Genomic DNA, 16022 nt, shown 5'->3' with positions numbered 1-16022 from the left:
AGGCATAGTAAATTAGTATGGGACTCAACTGAGGTGCAAGGTGGAAACTGGGTATTATGAACCAGGTGGAAATCATGATATCTCAAATGAGACACAAAGTCAAAGTCAGGCTAGTAGCCACATTGACACAGTGGTGAGTTCAGTGTTTGGGGCCATAATTCTCAATCTGTCTTACCCATGGCAGATCTATTCTTATCAATGAGAGGCAACTAGATCTATATGAGCATGTCAAGTAGCCCCCACTCTTAGAAGGAGAAGGAACCAACTGGCTAAGGTCTTGCAATTTCAATAAGGAGATGTTGGAGAAAGAATGTTAAAAGTAGAGCAAATAACATGAGGAAAAAGCACAGTATGAAAAGTGTGGGATATTCAAAGAACATAGAATACTCTGGTATGGCTAGAGTATGAGTGGTTCATACAAGGAGTGCAGGATATGAGACTAGAAAGTAGATTGGGATGAGACTGAGGGCCTTGAATGCCAGGCTAAAGAGTTTGTAACTTGGTACTGAATTAAATCTACTATTGCTACCCCATAATTGGGGTCTTGGGATGTGAGTCAGTGGTGTGCTGTTGTTTTTTCTTATAAAATATATGATAGATGCTTCACAAGATTGTCTATTTTCACATTAGAAAATTGGCAGCCAGGAAGTGAAGTTTTTTGTTTAAGGTAGAATAAGTACTAAATTGAAAAGGCAGAATTTCAATCTCGTTCAGTTTCTTTAACATAATCTAGTATAGTATTCAGTTAGAAGCAAGGACATATAGCAACATTATCAACAATAGCCAAATTATGGAAAGATTCTAAATGTCCATGACTGACAAATAGATAAAGAAGATGTGGATGTGTGTGTGTGTGTGTGTGTGTGTGTGTGTGTGTGTACAGTATGAAATCTTGCCATTTGCAATGATGGAGATGGAGCTAGACAATATTATGCTAAGAAAAAGAAGTCAAAGAAAGACAAATACCATATGATTTCATTTATATGTGGAATTTAAGAAACAAAACAAATGAGTAAAGGGGAAAAAAGAGAGACAAACCAAAAAAGAGACTCTTAACTATAGAGAACAAATTGATGCTTACCATAGGGGAGGTGGATGGGGGATGGATTAAATAGATGATGGGGATTAAGGAGTGCACTTACTGTGATTAGCAGCAGGTGTTGTATGGAAGTGTTGAATCAGTAAATTGTACACCTGAAACTAATATTATCTTTTATGTGAACTAATTGGAATTTAAATAAAAACTTAAAAAAAGAAGCAAGGACTTTTGAGTCATATCTGGGTTTGAATCTTGTCTCCCTCTTCTCTAGCTGTGCAACCTGGGGAAAGTTAGTTCTCTCAGCCTCAGGCTCATTCCTCATCTATAAAATGCAGGTAACAGTAGTAACAGAGGCTTCTGTGAGGAATTAAAAAGTAATGCATGTAAAATGCATAATATAACAACTGGCAAATGGTCCTCAATAAATGGTAACTTTATAGTATTATATATAATTTAGATAAAAATGTTATTTTACTTGCAAAAGTGGCCCAGAATAGTTGACTAAAAGGAGTTGATGTAATGATATACTTATGGGGAGGTAGTTAACATTAGTTATTTCTAATCATGCCCAGAAGTTTGATGCTGTGGTCGTATTTGGATCCAAAGTAATGCTTGTTCTGCAGGTGCAATTGCAAGAAGCTCCATTGATTCATTAAACAGATATTTATTTGGTCCCACTATATACCAGAGACTGTTTCATGTACAGTGAACAGGACAGATGAAGTCTCTGCCCATGTATAGCTTACATTATAGTGGTGTGGCAGGGGGCGGGAGGCAGATAATTAGATAAAATAAATTATTTACTTTTAGGTAAAAAATAGATAAATAACTTTAGAAAATGATAAATGCTATGAAGGCAATAAAATGTGCAATTTGTTAATAGTTAACTGCTGGGGTTGGAGATAGTGCTGGGCAACTTTAAAGGGGTTTTATGCTAGAAACCCTCTAAAAAGGTAACATTGTAGGTATGACCTAAATGTTGAAAAAGAGCCAGCTTTGGGTAGAGCTGGAGAAAGAATGTTGTAGTCATGAAGAACAATAAGTTCCAGTCTCTGAGATAAGAGCAAGTTGGATGGTATGTTTAAGAAACTGAAAGAAGTTCATTGTGGCTGGGGTGGACACTGGGGACAGTGGTAGAAGACGTAGTTTGATAAGCAGACAGGGATCAGATCATGTAGGGTTTTATAGGTCATAGTAAGAAATGTTAATTTAATTCTAAGGACAACAGAAAATGGTGGAAGGTTTTAAGCTGAAGGAAGTAATGTGATTGATTTCTATTTTTAAATATTTATTTATTTAGAGAGAGATAGTGAGTGGGGTCAGGGCAGAGAGAGAGGGAGACAGGGAACCCAAAGCAGGTTTCGCACTGTCAGCACAGAGCCTGATGTGGAGCTCGAATTCATGAACTGTGAGATCATGCCCTGAGCTGAAATCAAGAGTCGGTTGCTTAGCCACCTAAGCCAACCAGGCACCCTGGATTTCTATTTTTTGATAATAATAGCTTTTGCTTATTGGATACAGTGATAAGCACATTACATGTATTTGCCTTATTTTAATCCTCAAATAATCCAAATCCAATAGGGTATTATGGTTTTTTTAAATTATTTTGATGATTAAGAAATCTGAAGTTTAGGGAGGTTAACTTTTCAAAAGTCAGGAAATTAGTAATTGATATAACCAGAATTTGAGTTCGGGTCTGTCTGATCCGTGCACCTACTATTTTTTTATTGTGATTTAAAAGGAAATATGTATCTATAAAAAATTTGCTATTTTAATCATTTTTAACTATACAGTTGAGTGCTATTGATTACATTGAAAGTTATGTGCAATCACCACCACTACATTGTTCTAAAGCCCTTTCATCATCCCACATACAAACTGTAGACATTAAGCAATAGTTCACCTTTCTATCCTCTCAGCTCCTAATAAACTCTAAACTACTTTCTGTCTCTATGAATTTTTCTATTCTACATACTTCATATAAGTGGAGTCATACAATACTTGTCTTTTTGTGTCTGATTGACTTCACTTAGTGTGATGTTTTCAGGGTTCTTCCATGTTGTAGCATGTATCAGAATTTCATTTTTATAGTTGAATATTACATTGTATGTATATACCACATTTTGTTCATTCATTCATCCATTGTTGAATGCTTGGATGGTTTCCAGCTTTTGGCTATTGTGAATGATTCTTTAATAAACAATGGCAACCAAGTATCTGTGTGAGTCCCTGTTTTCAATTCTTTTGGATATATACTTAGGAGGGGAATTGCTGGGTCACATAGGAATTGTATGTTTAAATTTTTAAGGAAACGGCAAAATGTTTTCAAAGGTGAATGTAACACTTTATATTCCTGTCAGCAGTGCACAGTGTTTTCAATTTCTCCACATCCTTGCTGACACTTGTTATTTTCCATATTTTTTATTATAGCCATCCAAGTAGGTATGCAGTAGTACCTTGTGGTTTTGATTTGCATTTTTAATGACTAATGATGTTGAGTATCTTTTCTTGGCTTTATTGTCATTTGTATATCTGAAGACATGGAGAAAAGTTTATTCAAATTTTTCCTATATATTTTTGCCCATATTTTCTAAAAATTGAGTGATTTGTGTGAGTGTTCAGTTGTGAGAGTTCTTTATATATTCTAGACACTATATCCTTATCAGATGTATAATTTGCAAATATAGTTTTTCATTCTGTAGATTGTTTTTTTACTTTCATGACAATATCCTTTGATGCACAGAAGTTTTTAAGTTTTGTGAAATCTAGTTTGTATTTTTCTTTTGTTGCTCATGACTTTAGAGTTACATCTGATAATCCATTTCCATATCAAGGTTATGAAAATTTACCTTTATGTTTTTTCCCAAGAGTTTTATGATGTTAGGTATCATATTTAGGCGATTGATCCATTTTGAGTTAATTTTTGTATATGACATGAAGGATCCAATTTTATTCTTTGGCATATGGAAATCCAGTTGTCCCACTACCATTTATTGAAGACATAATTTACATCCCCTATTGAATGATATTGATACCCTTGGTCAAAAATCATTTGGCCACCGATGTCTGAGTTTATTTCTAGATTGTTACTTCTCATTTGTTCCATATGATAATCCTATGCCAGTACCACACTGTTTGTATTACTGCATAGTCCAATTATGTTCTTTTTCAAAAATATTTTGGCTATTCAGGGCTACTTACAATTTCCTATGAATGTGAGGATCAGTTTTTACATTTCTTCAAAAAAGTTTGGATTTTGATAGAGATTACTGTAATCTGTGGATCAGTTTTGGTAGTACTGTCATGTTAACAATAATTAGTCTGTAATCTATTTAGGTCTTCTTCAATTTATTTCACAACATTTTACAACTTTAAGTGGAAAAGTCTTTCAACTCCTTTGTTAAATTTATTTCTAGGTAATTCTTTTGGATACTATTGGAAATGGAATTGTTTCATTAGTTTTCTTTTTCACGTTGTGCGTTGGTGGGTATAGAAACACAACTGGTTTTCTTGTGTTTATTATGTCTCCTATAACATTGCTGAATTCATTTATTAGCTCATGTAGCTTTCCTGTGGATTTTTAAAAAAATTTGTATATATACAATCATGTCATTTTTGAAGAGACATAGTTTCACTTCTTCCCTTCCAATATAGATGCATTTTATTTATTTTTCCTGCCTCATTGCCCTGTTTAGTTCTTCCAGTACAATGTTGAATAGCAGTTGTGAAACTAAGCATCCTTATCTTGTTTCTTGACCTTAAAGGGATAGCTTTCAGCCTTTTGACATTTAGTATGATGCTACCTGTGCATTTTTAATGAATGCCCTTCATTATGTTGAGGAAATTCCCTTCTGTTCCTAAATGCTGAATGTTTTTTATTATCAGAGGGTTTTGAATTTTGTCAGATGACTTTTCTGCATCAATTAAAATGTTTTTTCTTTATTTTACTAATGTGGTATATTACATTGATTTTATATTTTTACTGAAGTATAATTGGCATACAATATTATATTAATTTCAATGTACAATATAGTGAGTTGGCATTTATATACATTATGAAATTATCACCACAATAAGTCTAGTTACCATCTATCACCATAAAGTATTATTACAATATCACTGTCTTTATTGTCTATACTGTACTGTACTTTACATGCATGTGATTTATTTATTTTGTAAGTGAAGTTTTGTACTTCTTAATACTCTTCACCTATTTCACCCATTCCCCTAACACCTCCTCTCTGGCAATCACCAGTTCTTTGTGTTTATGAGTCTGTTTCTGGTTCGTTTGTTTTGTTTATATTTGTTTTATTTTTCAGATTCCACATATAAGTGAATTCATACAGTGTTTGTCTTTCTGTATCTGGATTACTTTACTTAGCATAATACCATCCAGGCACATTATGTTGTCACAGATGCTAATATTTTGTTCTTCTTATGGCTGAGTAATATTCCTGTGTGTGTGTGTGTGTGTGTGTGTGTGTGTGTGTGTGTGTGTAAAACTTCTTTGTTATCCACTCATTTGTCAATCGACACGGGTTGCTTCCATATCTTGGCTATTGTACATAATGCTGTAATGTAGAAAGGGCTACACGTATGTTTTTGAATTAATGTTTTTATTTTCTTTGGACAAATACTAAGAGTTGCTGGATCATACTGCAGTTCTATTTTTGATTTTTTGAGGAAAATCCATAATGTTTTCCACAATGGCTGCACCCGTCAACTGTGCACAAGCATTCCTCTTCCTCTACATCCTTGCCAACACTTGTTATTTCTATTCTTTTTGATTAAAGGCCATTTTGACTGGTGTGAAGTGATATCTCATTGTGGTTTTGATTTGCATTTCCCTGATGATCAGTGATGTTGAGCATCTTTTTATGTGTCTTTTGACCATCTGTATTTCTTATTTGGAAAAATGTCTATGCCCACTTCCCACTTTTAAATCAGATTATTTTTTAGGTAGAGTTTTATGAATTCTTTATTTTGAATATTAGCCCTTTATATCAGATATGTGATTTACAAATACCCTCTTCTATTCAGTAGGTTGCTTTTTGTTTGTAGACAGTTCCTTCACTATGTGAAAGTTTTTTAGTTTGTTGTAGTCACCATAGTTTATTTCTGCTTTTATTACCCTGACCTGAGGAGACAGATCCAAAAACACATATTGCTAAGACTGATACCTAAGAATATACTATCTATGTTTTCCTTATAATTTTATGGTTTGGGGTCTCATATTTATTTAATCCATTTTGAGGTTTTTTTTGTATATGGTGTAAGAAAGTAGTCCAGTTTCTTTTTTGTTTGTTTTTGCATGTAGTCCTCCACACCATTTTATGACGAGACAGTCTTTTCCTCATTGTAAATTTTTGTCTCCTTTGCCGTAGATTAATTGACCATATAAATGCAGATTTATTTTTGGGGTCTCTGTTGTGTTCCATGATCTGTATCCCTGGTTTTGTGCCAGTACTGTAGTGTTTTGATTACTATAGCTTTGTAGTATATCTTGAAATGTAGGATTGTGATACCTCCAGTTTTGCCTTTCTTTTTTAAGATTTTTGGATATTTGGGATCTTGTGTGATTTTATACAAGTTTTAGGTTTATTCTAGTTCTGTGAAAAATGCTTTGTGTATTTTAATAGGGATTGCATTAAATGTGTAGATTGCCTTAGGTGGTATGGACATTTTAACAATATTAATCCCTCCAATCCATGACCACAGTATATCTTTCTTTTATCAGTGCCTTATACTTTTAAGGGTATAGGTCTTTCACCTCCTTGGTTAAATTTATTCCTGGGTTTTTTTAGGCAATTGTAAATGGGATTGTTTTCTGTTAACTCATTTTTGGTATATAGAAATGCAACAGGTTTCTGTATATTAATTTTGTATCTTTCAACTTTACTCCATTTATTCTAATAATTTTTTTGTAGAGTCTTTAGGGTTTTCTATATATAATATCATATCATCTGCAAATAGTAAGTTTTGCTTCTTTTCAGTCTTGATGCCTTTTATTTCTTTTTCTTGTCTAATTGTTGTGGCTATAACTTACAATACTATATTTAATAAAACTGGTGAGAACATCACCCTTGTTTTGGTCCTGATCATAGAGGAAAATTTTGCAACTTTCTAAAATTGCATACAATGTTAGCTATGGCTTTGTAATATATGACCTTTACTGTGTTGAGATGTGTTCCCTCTAGAGCCACTTTGTTAAAAGTTTTTAATTATAAATAGATGTTGAATTTTGTCAATTGCTTTTTCTGCATCTATTAAGATGACAACATGATTTTTAACCTTCATTTTTTTAATGTTTTGCATCACCTTGATTAGTTTGCAGATATTGAACCACCCTTGCATCCTGGAAATAAATCCCACTTGGTCATAGTATATGATCATTGTAATGTGTTGTTGAATTCAGTTTTCTAATATTTTATTCATATTATTTGCATCTATGTTTATCAGGGAATTGGTTTCTAAATTTTTTTTATCATCTCTATCTGGTTTTGTTGTAAAGGTAATGTTGGCACCATAGAATAAGCTTGAAAGCATTCTTGACTTTTCAATTTTATTATTTTTAGTCTGAGAAGAATATTTACTCTTAATTAAATGTTTGGTAAAATTCACCTGTGAAGACATCTGGTTCTTGACTTTTGTTTTTTGGGAGTTTTTTTTTTTATGACTAATTCAATTTCACTGCTAGTAATAAGTCTGTTCAGATTTTCTATGTCTTCTTGAGTCCATCTTAGAAGATGTATATTTCTAGGAATGTATTCATTTTTTTCTAGGATGTCCAATTTGTTGGTGTATAATTTTTCCTACTAGTCTCTTTAATTTTTTGCATTTCTGTGGTGTCAGTTGTAACTTCTTTCATTTCTAGTTTTATTTATTTGAGTCCTCTTTCTTTTTTTTCTTGATTATTCCAGCTATAAGTTTCATTTATCTTTTTAATGAACCAGCTTTTAGCTCCATGGGTCTTCTATGTTGATTTAGATTCTATTTGATTTATTTTCACTCTGTGCTTTATTATTTCCTTCCTTCTGCTAACTTTGGGGTTCGTTTATTTTTCTTTTTTTAGTTCTTTTAGGTGTAAGGTTAGATTATTTGAGATTTTTCTTGTTCCTTAAAAGAGACTTGTATCACTATAAACTTCCCTCTTGGCATGCTTTTGTTGTATCCCTTAGATTTTGTAATTTTGTGTTTTCATTTTCATTTGCCTCAAGGCATTTTTAAAATTTCTTCATTGGTCAATTGTTTAGTATCATGTTGTCTATCCTTCACGTGTTTTTTCTTTCAGTTTTTTCCTTGTAATTAATTTCTGGTATCATGCCATTATGGTTATAAAAGTTGCTTGATATGATTACAATATTCTTAAATTAATTGAAACTTGTTTTGTGCCCTGACATGTGATCTATCCTGGAGAATGTTCTATGTGCACTTCAAAAGAATGTGTATACTGTTGTTTTTGGATGGAATTCTTTGTATACATCTGCTAGTCCATCTGGTCTAATGTGTTATGTAACGCTGATGTTTCCTTATTGATTTTCTATCTGGATGACATATGCATTGATTTAAGTGAGATGTTAAAATCCCTCATTATTATTGCATTGCTCTCAACCTCTCCCTTTAGTTATGTTAATATTCTCTCTATATATTTACTGCCCATTTGTGGGTGCATATGTATTTACAAATGTTAGATCTTGCTGAATTGACCCATTTATCACTATGTAGTGCTCTTCATTTTTATTCAAGTTTCAGTATTTTTTAAAGTGTATTTTTCTCTGATATGAGTATAACTACACCAGCTTTCATTTTGTATGCATTTGCATGGAAGACCTTTTTTCATTCCTTCAGTTTCAGTCTGTGTGTCTTTAGGTCTGAAGTGAGTCTCTTATAGGCAGCCTATAAATGGGTCTTGTTTTTTTATCCATTCAGTCACCCTGTGTCTTTTGGTTGGAATATTTAGTCCATTTGTATTTAAAATAATTATTAATCAGTATGTACTTATTGCCATTTTGTTAAGTGTTTTCTGGATGTTTTTGTAGTTTTATGTTCCTTTCTTCTCTTGTTCTCTTCCTTTGTTATTAAAATTTTTAATGTTGTGTTTGTATCCCTTTCTGTGTGTATGTGTGTGTGTGTGTGTGTGTGTGTGTGTGTGTGTGTATTATAGATTTTTGGGTTTTTGCTACCATGACGTTTATATATAACAATCTATGTATACAATAGTCTATTTTATGTTGATGGTTGCTTAAGTTTAAATGCATTCTAAAAGCACCCAAGTTTTACTGCCTTCTCCCCATCCCAGACTTTGTTTTTGAAACCATATTTTAAATCTTTATTTTGAATATCTGGGAACTAGTTATTGTAGATACAGTTAATTTTTCTACTTCTGTATTTTGACCTTCATAGTAGCTTTAAGTAAGTGGTTGTCATTTCCGGCATGTTTGCTTTTACAAGTGAGATTTTTTTTCCATAATTTTATTACTTCCAGTAATAGCCTTTCTTTTCCACTCAGAGAAGTCTTTTTTTTTTTAACATTTCTTGTAAGGCTGGTTTCAAGTTGTTGAAGTCCTTTAACAACTTTTGTTTGTCTAGGAAACTAGTTTTCCTTGAATTTAAACTGACAACCTTTCTGGGTAGAATATTCTTGGTTGTAGGGTTTTTTTTTTCCTTTCTCCACTTTTTTTTTGTTGTTTATTTATTTTGAGAGAGCAAGAGTGAGCATGAGAGAGGGAGGGGCAGAGAGAGAAAGGGAGAAAATACCAGGCAGTCTCCATGCTGTCAGCACAGAGCCTGACAGTGCACATGAGACTGATCTACCCAGGTGCCCTGCTTTCTCCACTTCAAATCTATCACTGCTGTTCCCTTCTGTCCTGCAAAATTTCTGCTGGAAGTTTAGCTGATGGTCTTATGAGGGTTCTCTTATGCATAACTAGTTAATTTTTTGCTGCTTTTGAGATTCTCTTTTTAAATTTTGACATTGGAGTTATAATGTGTCTTAATGTGGACCTCTTTGGCTTCATCTTGTTTGGGGCTCTCTGTATTCCTGGACCTGGACGTCAGTTTCCTTCTACAGATTAGGTAAATTTTCAGCAGCTATTTCTTCTATTATGCTTTCTTCCCCCACTTTTTTCTCTCTTCTGCTTTTTAGACCCCTGAAAGCAAATGTCATTATACTTAGAGTTGTCTCAGAAATCCCTTAAACTATTCTCATTATTTTAATTTTTTTTTTTGCTATTCTATTTGGGTGACTTCTACTAACCTGTCTTCCAGATTACTGATGTATTGTTTTGCATCATCTAATCTGCTATAGATTCCGTTAACTATATATATTTTTTCATTTCAATTATTGTACTCTTCAGCTCTGATTTGCTTTTTTTCTTATATAATTTCTTCCTCTTTGTTGAAGTTCTCACTGTTTTATTCTTTCTTCTCTAGAGTTCCCTTCACATCTTTATGACCATTATTTTGACCTCTTTATTAGGTTCATTGCTAATCCCTGTTTCGTTTAGTTCTTTTTCTGAGGTTTTGTATTGTTTTTTTTGGAACATATTATTCTGTCTCCCCATTTTTCCTGACTCTGTGTTTATTTCTATGAATTAAGTAGTTCAACTATATCTCCCAGTCTTTAAGGAGTGAGCATATTCAACATGTCCTGAGGAGTACAGAAATATAATTTCCCCCAGTCACAAGAACCAGGAATTCCAGAGGTGCTCCCTTTCTTGGCTTCATGCACTTTTCTCTTGTGGTTGGATTATGTTTAGTGTAGATGTGCTGATGTGTAGGACTGGCCCCCAAACTGGCTGGCTGCAATTCCTACTATGCCTATGGTTGCATTGGTGGGTGGGGCTGGCTTCCAATGAGGCTAGCTGAGAGCCTTGGCTGTAGATGCTGATGTCATATTTTGGGTGGGGTTAGCCCTCTGGTGCAGCTAGCTGCATGGCCTGGCCAGGACTCTTGCAGGCATGCTGGTGGGTGGGGTTTTCCCACCCCAAATGATCGGAATGTTTTGGGTTGGCATGGTTCCAAGTGGAGGCCACTCACGTGGTATGACAAAACAGGAGCTTCTTTGCAGGAGTGTTTTTTGTGGCCAAGTCCACCTGCTGGGTGTGGCAGCATGAGAGGCACTTTGAGGGGACCCCAGGTTTGGTTGTGGCGACCTGCCTGATTTGGTGAGTCAGGAGCAACTTTTCAGGGATTGCCAGTTCCAGGCAAACTTGCCCACAGGATGTGTTACAGCAGGTGCAGCTTTGGAGGTGCATCTGCCAGGGAAGGCAGGTTGAGTGTGTTGTGTTTCCAGGAGAATTCTGGGGCAGGGTAAGTGATGCCAGCAAAATAGATGGAAATTTTCAGAAATTGTGCTCTCTAATGCTGGGCCAGCTAGGTAGAAGTAAAGTAAAAAAAAAAAAAAAAAGAAAGAAAGAAAAGAAAAAAGTCACCCACCCCCACTTTTGTTCCTGGAAAAAGCTGCCCCTACAGCACATATCCTAAAGTTACTGTTGTATAGACATGCAGTTGATTTCTATACATTGATTTTGTATCTTGTGACTTTGATGAATTTATCAATTCTAGCAGTTTTTTGGTGGAGTCTTGGGTTTTCCATGTAGAGTTTCATGTCATCTTCAAAGAGTGTAAGTTTGAGGTTTTCCTCACAAATTTCAATGCCTTTTTAATTGCTTTCTGTCTAATTGCTAAGGCTAAGACTTCCAGTACTATGTTGAACAACAGTGGTGAGAGTGGACAACCCTGTTGTATTTCTGATCTTAAGAGGAACCCCCACCCAATTTTTCCTCATTGATGATGATATTAGCTATGGGTCTTTCATATAGAGCCTTTATGGTATTGGGGTATGTTCCTTCTATCCCTACTTTTTTGAGGGTTTTTATCAAGAAAGGATGCTGTATTTTGTCAAATGCTTTTTCTATATCTATTGAGAGGATCATATGGTTCTTATCTTTTTATTAATGTGGTGACTCACATTGATTCATTTGCAAATAATGAACTAGCCCTGTAGCCCAGGAAATCTCACCTGATCATCATGAATAATTTGTTTAGTGTACTGTTGACTTCGATTTGCTAGTATTTTGTTGAAAATTTTTGCATCCATGTCCATCAGGGATATTGACCTGTAATTCTCCTCTTTAGTGGGGTCTTTCTTGGGTTTTAGAATCAAGGTAATCCTGCCTTCACAGAATGCATTTGGAAGCTTTCCTTCCATTTCTATTTTTTGAAACCGTTTAAGAAGAATAGATATTAACTGTATTTTAAATGTTTGGTAGAATTCCCCTGGAAAGCCATCTGGTCCAAGACTCTTGTTGGTTGGGAGATTTTTGATAAATGGTTCAGTTTCTTTGCTGGTTATGGGTCTGTTCAAATTTTCTATTTCTTCCTGATTCAGGTTTGGTAGTGCATGAATTTCTAGAAATTTGTCCATTTCCTTCAGGTTGTATAGTTTGTTGGCCCATAATCTTTCATAGTGTTCTCTTATAATTATTTGTATTTCTGTGGTGTTGGTTGTGATCTTTCCTTTTTCATTTGTGATTTTATTATTTGGGTCCCTTCTCTTTTATTTTTGATAAGTCTGGCAAGGGTATTATCAATTTTGTTATTCTTTCAAAGAACAAGCATTTAGTTTCATTGATCCATTCTACTGTGGGTTTTTTTTTATATATATTATTTATTTCTGTTCTAGTCTTATTATTTATCTTCTTCAGGCTTTAGTTGTTATTTGCTGTTCCTTTTCTAGTTCTTTTAGGTGCAAGGTTACATTGTGTATTTGAGACCATTCTTCCTTTTTGAGACACACCTGAATTGCAATGTACTCACATTAGAAGTCCAATGTGCTACCCATTGCACCACAGAGCCTGCACTTGAATTGCAATGTACTTTCCTCTTAGGACTGTCTTTGCTGCATCCCAAAGAGTTTGGACTGTCATGTTTTCACTTTGCTTCCTTGTTTTTTTTTTTTGTTTGTTTTTGTTTTGTTTTTGTTTTTTTACCTTCCACAATTTCCTGCTTAACCCATTCTTGTTTTAGTTGGATGTTTTTTAACCTCCATGTATTTGAGGGCTTTCCAATTTTTTTTTCTTCCTGTTGATTTCAAGTTTCATAATGTTGTGTTTTGAAAATATGCATCATATGATCTTTCTTTTTGTATCTGTTGAGAGCTGATTTGTGACCCAATATGTGATCTGTTCTGGAGAATCTTACATGTACACTCGAGAAGGATGTGTATTCTGCTGCTTGAGGATAAAATGGAATATATCTGTTAAGAACGTCAGGTCCAGAGTGTCATTCAAAGCCATTGTTTCCTTGTTGATTTTCTGCTTAGATGATCTGTCTATTGAAGTAAGTGAGGTGTTAAAGTCTCCTACTGTTATGGTTTTATTGTCAATTAATTTCTTTATATTTGTTATTAATTGATTTATATACTTGGGGTGTCACATTGGGGGCATAAATATTTACAATTGTTATGTCTTTTTGATGGCTAGACCCCTTAGTTATTATACCATGCCCTTCTTCATTTCTTGTTGCAGTCTTTTTTCTAAATCTAGTTTGTCTGATGTAAGTATGGCTATGCTGTCTTTCTTTTGGTGTCCATTAGCACGATAGATGGTTCTCTGCCCCCTCACTTTCAATCTGCACGTGTCTTTTGGTATAAAATGAGTCTCTTGTAGGCAGTATATAGAAGGATCTTATTTTGTTTTATCCATTCTGATACCCTATGTGTTTCGATTGGAGAATTTAGTCTATTTACATTCAGAATAATTATTGAAAGGTATGAATTTAGTGCCATTCATTACCTGCAAAGTCGGTGTTTATCATGATGTTCTCTGGTCCTTTGCTGTCTTTGTTACTTTGGTCTTTTTTTTCTCTCTCCACTCAAAGCTTCCCCCTTAAAATTTCTTGCAGGGCCAGTTTAGTGGTCACAAACTCCTTTAGGTTTTGTTTTTATGGGAAAGTATCTCTTCTTCTATTCTGAATGACAGCCTTGCTGGATAAGGGATTCCTGGCTGCATATTTTTCCACTTCAGTATTTTGAATATTTCCTGCCACTTGCTTCTGGCCTGCCAAGTTTCAGTGGACAGGTCTGTTGCCAACCCTATGTGTCTAGTTTTCTAGATTGAGGACCTTTTGTCCCTAGCTGCTCTCAGAATTCTCTCTTATTCTCTACTTTGCTTCTTCAATCCTTATTGTCACTGTATCCAGTCAGTTTTGCATCTCAGTATACCATTTTTTTATTTTAGCCTGAATAGGTTTTAAGTCTTTGATCTCTGCAGCAAGGGCTTCTCTGGTGTCTTCCATGCTTATTTCAAGTAGAGGTAATAGTATTATGATTGTTGTTCCAAATTTTTGTTCAGATATATTGCTTGCCTGTTTTGAGCAAGTCCCTAGTGGTGATTTCTTCTTGATCTTTCTTTTTGGGGAGAACCCCTCCATCTTGTCATTTTGAATAAGTTTCTGTATTTTGTGTATTTTAAAAGCTTGTATTGTTTCCTACACCTGATTGTACTTCTACATTATAAAGGGGTTATACATTGTCTAGGGCCTGTCATTTGAGGAGCTGTTTCTAGTGTATGCTGTGTGTACTGTGCTGTTGCGTTTTGGCTGCTCTTTCTCACTGGTCAGTATCTGCTGAGCTCCTCCTTGCTTGCAGTGGTTAGTGTTGGGACCTTTAATTAGGTGTGCTTTGATTTGTTTGTCAAAAAAGGGGGGAGAACCCTGACACCCAAAAAGAGAAAAGAAAATGGAACAATAAAAACCAAACAGAGACTCAAAAAAAGTACAAGGCTGATTCCAAAGAAAAAGGTAGGGAGAAAAAGGAAGAAAAGACAAAAGAAAAAGAATAAAAAAGTCTGCTCCAAACACAGCGAAAAGAAAATGGAAAACAAACAAACAAGGGAATATGAGCTTGATTCCGAAAGAAAAAAAAATTAAAAAAAAGAAAGAAAAAAAGTAAGCCTAGTCCTATTTCCACCAGAACTGCAGGTGTCATTTTGAAGCACTAGATTTTCAGTACATTTGGTGTGTGCTTGGTGCTGCCTGTGCTGGCCTTCTGAAGAAGGGGTTTGCTGCATTGGCTTAAAATCAGTCCTGCTCCACTAAATAAATAGTTGCCAGGCACAGATGGTGGGGTTTGGTGTAAGTGCCTCCAGCCTCCCCTGGGGGGCTTCTATGTTGCTCTCCAAAGTCCTACAGTGTTGTTGGATGGAAAATGGCACCACTCCAATCTCTCTTCCCCAGATGGGGGAACTCACTGACCCCCCTCCTCTGTTCAGACGGCTTCACAGAATATTGAGGGCAGTCACTTCTTTCTGTGCCACAACTCTCCTGCATTTTTTCTTTGGCATGCAGCTTGGATTCCAAACCCAAAGTCTTAAAGGACCTGGCACTACTGGGATCCACGCCCACCCCTACTCTGGAGTAGAGCCTCTCCATGTTGTGTCTGTAATCCTTTGCCCTGAAAAACAGACCCATACCTGTGCAGTCTGTGGAATTTAAGGAATCTAAAGCGTAATGCCACTGATAGCAGCAAAGGTTATATTCCCTTTGGGTGCACCTATGTCCTCTACTGATGAAAGGCATTTTTTCTGTTGTCCTTGGGGAGGTAATATACCCTCTTTGAAAAGCACTCCAGGAAGGGGAATATTCTCTCTCTATGCACCATGGAGATCCCTACACCCTGTTATGCAATGTGGGGTCATCTCCCTCCTCCCCAGCTTGTGCTACAGCTCCACTTTAGAGAAAGTTGCATACTTCCATAGCCTCAGAGTTTGAGCTCCAAATGCTGTTTTCAAACAAACAAACATACAAACAAAGAAAAGCCACAACACTCAATACTTCTCATACCGCTGTCCGTGGTCTCAAGAGGTTTTCCTCTTAATACTTCTCACGCCCCTGTCCCTGGTCTCAAGAGGTTTTCCTCTTGTGTGAACTTGATGCTCCACTTTATCAACCCCTCTCTCTCTGTCCCTTTTGTCTCTCCAGA

General features: G+C 35.3%; 1 protein-coding gene across 8 annotated transcripts in view; it reads left to right on the top strand.

The window, feature by feature from the left end:
* The window catches only part of OPHN1 (oligophrenin 1), a 573279-nt gene that overhangs the window by 287766 nt on the left and 269491 nt on the right, over positions 1 to 16022 (top strand). The window lies entirely within an intron of this gene.

The sequence above is a fragment of the Acinonyx jubatus genome, chromosome X, assembly GCF_027475565.1.
Source record: "Acinonyx jubatus isolate Ajub_Pintada_27869175 chromosome X, VMU_Ajub_asm_v1.0, whole genome shotgun sequence".
Lineage (NCBI taxonomy): Eukaryota > Metazoa > Chordata > Mammalia > Carnivora > Felidae > Acinonyx > Acinonyx jubatus.
This window is presented reverse-complemented; position numbering and strand designations above follow the sequence as displayed.